Raw genomic sequence first — 5,654 nt, 5'->3', positions numbered from 1 at the left:
ACCAATAAATGGCAGGACTCTCATATCCTTACGTCTCATCATCCAATCTTCCACTTGGACTCTCTTCTCAAAAACATTCATTGTGAAAAGATGAAACGATAGTTTTTAATTTTTAAAACTGCAGATGGCAATGATTAATAAATAAATAAATAATAGTTACCAAAACCACAACGTATCAAGTTTTCATCATCCAATGAACATTCCCTTTTAATCCAAATTAAAACAATTACGTCTTCAAAGATTTTCTTCGTCACAATGGACCTCTGATCTCATGCTTTGATGGAGTTAGTGACAGTTTATTAACTGCTTTAAATTTTCCGGAAAAGATGGCGTGGCAAGATAAGAACCTGCAAAGAGACAACTGCGGTGGAATTCAGGGAAGAATTTATTATCATAGGCTAGTAACACCAAGGCATTGACAACTGACACCCTCAAGAATATTCTATTCTTCTTGTTATCCTTTGCTGCATTTCCAGCCAATTCAAGAACCTCTGTTGTGAGATACTCCATAACAGCTGTCAGATACGCGGGAACTCCCATGCCAACTCGATGAGCATACCTGCCCTTCTTGAGGTGCCTTCAAACTCTTGCAACAGAGAATTGAAGGTCGATTTTGTGGATTTGGAGACTAACTTCTTTTCTCCTCACCTTCTCCCACCCGCACCTTTCCCAGAACTATCCTTTGAAGAATCCATGACCACCGCCTCTCAGATTAGTTTAACTCCGATTAAAAGTTCTTAATAAAACAGAAAACCCCAAATGATGCTTGCACCTGTGCACACTGACGAATAAGCTACAAGAAGCAGAGTGTGAGGCTATATAGTTCTCTACTGAGAGTGCAGGCGCCATCTCAAAGTCGTTGCCCCGAAGGATATTATTCCAGAAAAGGCTACTGAAATAGCCCTCAGATTTTTCAACTCAGATTTTTGAGGTATAAAGGTCGTTTTCTTTTTTCACTGCTTCTTTCTCCTTTTTCTTATTGTTCAGACAATTTTGAAGAATGTTTCTTGCCATCCTGCACCTTTCGCAATTGATTATCAATCCAAGACAAGTGTTTTTCTATTTCTCCAACAGCCTTAGGGTCCTTTGATGATTTTAACATCTTCTGAAGCTTCTCTCGCTCTTTAGGAAGCTCTTCATCAAAGATAAAACTATATTTTTCTGAACCTGCCTTCTTCAAAATTGCCACATAAAGACTCGAATCTTGGATCTCGAACTACCTTTTTGGACCTTGAACAACTTCCCTAAGCCTTCCAACAGGCTTCTTGCTGCTCATTTCCATAGGTCTGTTTTTGTTAGCTCTTGAGGGTTTGGCATCATGCTTGAATTTAGAAAGGGTTGATTCTCGACCATCAGAGCGCACTTTCTGAAGCTCTTCAAATGGAATGTCTGCAAGATGCTCTTGTAACTCCTCTTCTTCCGAATCAAAATCTTGATTTTCTTCATCTGAAAGGTTATTTCTATTCTCTTCTTCTGAATTAGCATCTTCACTATCTTTGTCCGAAGCTAATTGTTGAGCTTCGTCATCATCCTTCATTCTCGATGTATGGTCATGTCCCATCAACTTCATATTTTTTTTTTTCATTGCTTTAAATTTCTACCTATTACCCGTTTTTTTTCAGGGTGGCTTTGTCTAATGGGATGCTGTCGGCCGTCTATACAAACCACTGTAGTTTTGACAGACGATACCAACAGTAGGTGTGTATATTATTTGCGCATACTCCGCAATATTATCAATTAAAACCTCCCAAAGCACACATTTCTGGGAAGTTTTTTTTGTAAGAAATAATTCTTGTTAACAAACTAGGCTTTCAATTCTTGAATGGGACAGTCTTGTAATCAAATTTTCTGTAATCAGCAAGAACTCGGAGCGGCTGTGACGCCGTGGGTAGGTCATCAATTTTCTTTAATCAGGAAGAATTTAAATTTAGACGAGTAACCCGGCATCTACCGCTTAACTTGTATGTATTATTCAATTTCAGCGTGGAGTGTACTGTAATTACATGATGTCATAATTTTTCTTTAATCAGGAAGCATTAAATTCTTTTGAGAGACGAGTAATGCGCCATCTGCCACCTAATTTAAATATATTTACAATTAATATCGGCGCAGCTGTGACACGAAGTGTCTGTAGCTATTATTTAATGAAAAAAAAAAAAAAACTAGACGGCACCCATGCATACATCTGAAATTTTATGAACTGTTGAAAGTCCACCAAATCCGTAATGTGACTAGTTACTGAAACACACCAGATTCTCTAATAAAACAGATTTACAGCCATGCATCATGAGTATAATCTGAGACAATGCCCTCACTATTTAGAAACATACTAGATTCTGTGTTCCAACCTTGTTCCATCTTTAGAAAGTCCATCAACAATCCTATTCCCGTCCCTGTGGATATGTGAGAAAATTGATAGAAGAGAATGAATGATATTATACAGTTATTGTAATGTGAAATTACTCATTGTTATTTTCTTCCACATTCATTGAATAACTAGTAGGGAATCTCCAAGGATTTGAATGTTTCATGCATTAGCGGCAACCTCATGAGTCAGTCTCTAGACCAATATGAAAACCATTAATTCACAATAATTAATTGTTTCCTGGCCAATGCATATTTTAAATTAATTTTTGAAGCTATGTCCAAATATTTTAAAATACCAATGTTAATATATCTAGACTAATTCTTTGTGATGTTATGATTTGTGACGTTATGCTTTATGACATTAGGAACAAAATTCGTTTTATATGAAAGTTGAGATTTGCATTTCTTTGTGACATTATGCTTTATGACATTGGGAACAAAATTCATTTTATATGAAATTTGAGATTTCCATGTTTAGATTTATGCAACATGAATTACAATAAACTTAAACATGGGTTTCAAAACAACTTAGAATATTAGTAGGGTGTTTTTTTTTAAAGGTAAGCATTTTAATCAATATTGAGGGAAGATATAAAAGTATTCTAGAGAATAAAATCGTGGTTCATAAAATTGCTCTTATAACGAAAATTATGAAGTTATAAAAATAGTTTTGGTATTTTTATAAAAATATATATAGTATAGCACTGGTCCATACGATTTGCACCTCAAACATACTCATTTTATGCTAGACACTACTATAATTTGAAAACTATTCCAAGAGTGAGAAGCTTTCTAGATAAACATTACAAATTTAATTCTATAAAAGTACTTGATTTTTGCAAAATCATTTATTAATAGTCAATAAAAATTTGGACCAAATCTATGAAGACACTAAATATCACTGGCAAGTACCAATGGGACCCTTTCAATGAATTTAACCAATTGAAAAAGAAGCTTTATTTATGAATTAATGGATTATGGAATTTATTTTACAATTTCTAATACACATATTGAATTGCTAAAATTAAAGAATTGGAGACTTTGCTTAGGGTGGTATTGAAACATACAGTTGAGAAGCACTCATCCTTAAAATGCACTGGTCAATGCACATGTTTTCTTAATATATTTATAACAATTTAATGATTAACAATCACCAGAAATTAATAACAATAAAATAAAACATACAAATAAGTTTGACTAATGAAACTAGTTCCATATCATTTCAATAAGTTGTCTTTTCATCGTATCATACCAAAAACTTAATCTTGACTTTGTCATACGCAAATTTTCTTGGTCTAGGCTTTATGAGTGGTTCGATGTGAAGCATTTTAATGCTCTAACCATAATCAAGCCATTCTTTTAAAAATTAATAACAAGTTAAAAGTGCCACATTATAAATTGACATATGGAAATTATGTTTTATGTAGTAATATCTTGGTTAAATTTAATATTTACATCAATTGTATAGATTTTTTTTTTATTATATATTGGTATGTATTAAAGAGAAGTCAATAATTAAATATTGATTGCAAATGTTTTTTTTTATGGGTACATGAAAAATTAGGAGTGTGTTTTAAAATATTATTAAATTAATTTCTGTTGAAATTGTTAACAATAATTTGAATTAAATTGTAGTTTTCATAAATATAGTGATTGATATAAAAATATATTATAATTGGGATATCATATTTTCAATAGGTTGCTATGATCATTTGATAATTTATGCATGAGTAAGTGAAGTGGAGTGGTCACTGGTCACAAGTTGTGATCACTTAAAAGTATCCTCGGGTTTTCTTTGAAAAAGGTTGGGATCTTTCTTTGGAGATAAACTTGAGCGATAGCAAGGATGTCACTGTCTCTTTCTTGATAGGTGAGGTGTGGTAGGTGTTATAACCAATTTGATTCCTCTTGATAGTTTTTATGTAGCTAAAACAAAATTTTCCCACATTTGCAAATAGAAGACAACTTCCTCGGATTGGGAAGTATGTTTTTGTTTGATTGGCATAACTTCCTTATTTAGAGTATTCTTCTTTATGACAAATTCATCGCTCAATATATTATTGACTGCATGTTTAGATTCTTCCATTGTTAGGTCACGTGCCACCTCATCTCTAACTAGTTGAGACACTAACATCATTACTTACTAGGATATTATCTATAAGTAAGTAATGTGGTGATGTTTCGAAGAGTTTCTTGGTTGGATGAACTCCTAGGAACTATTCATGGAACACTACATCTTGATGCACAATCACTTGCTTTGTAATGTATCTAATTATTTATTTATTTACAATTGCTAATAAGAATATTTTAATTTTTAGCACTTTTGACATCAAAGTCCTTCATCTTTTACTAGCTTGTGAGCTTAAGTTCACCATTTGAATTTCTTATTCTTACTTGTCCACCTCTTTCGACATTTTTCCGCCTATGGCCTAAATACAATGCTACAATTATCATTTTAGGGAATATACTAACAAGGGTCCAAAATGACACTTATTGAGATATGGGGGAAAATATTGCAGAATTATCAGAAGGGATAACTTAGAATTTAAAACATTTTGAAAAATATCAAACGTATGGATAATTTATACGATCTTTTCTTCTACAACAATATTATTGCAACATCTATGACAGTGAACTCTACCATATGCAATGATGATCATACAAATCACTTTGTGTACCCGACATTGTCACTTATAGCGTCATGTAGACGTAGTTTGAAATGAATGACTATAATTGGAAGCTACATGAGTACAGTGAGTGGACGAATTTACTTGGTTGAAAGCATCATATATTAATTGTAACATGAGATGAATTTTGATTGAGAGTATCCTACCCTTGTCTTGTTATTGCTTAGTAAAAAAAAATAAAAAAATAAAAAAAAATTGGGCTGCAATGTTCCACAGATATAGTCCTTTAGTTATAACGGAATTCATGGTATAGATACCTTGGGAAAATTATAGCTTGCCCACCAGAAGGTTAGCAAGAGTTTCAGGAAGGGTTCTTAGGATATGTTTCGTCGTTTTTCCTTTATGTTCTAAGGACTTCGGGACAAAGTCCATTGTTAAGAGGGGGTGTATGTAGTGCCCACTCTAGTTTTCTGACCCTAATATGACATTATCTTAGATACTTTATTCTAGGAGGACCTCAGGTTGAGGATCCGGGCACATGACACTATTATTAGCGATTGAGATATTCATGGTTGTGATGTTTATGAATGCTTTCCATTGATATTATGATAGCATGAATGGTTATGTATCTTATCTATCGGTATTCTGATGATTGCAACA

The 5,654-nt window shown here is 33.2% G+C and overlaps 1 pseudogene; it reads right to left on the bottom strand.

The window, feature by feature from the left end:
* Nucleotides 1-960: 960 nt before the first annotated feature.
* LOC149221539 (uncharacterized) lies at nt 961-1,643 on the bottom strand (annotated as a pseudogene).
* Between the last annotated feature and the right edge of the window lie 4,011 nt (nt 1,644-5,654).

Source organism: Pinus tabuliformis, chromosome Q, assembly GCF_031772625.1.
Source record: "Pinus tabuliformis cultivar Carrire ecotype Pingquan chromosome Q, CPIR1, whole genome shotgun sequence".
NCBI classification, from domain to species: Eukaryota; Viridiplantae; Streptophyta; class Pinopsida; order Pinales; family Pinaceae; genus Pinus; species Pinus tabuliformis.
This window is presented reverse-complemented; position numbering and strand designations above follow the sequence as displayed.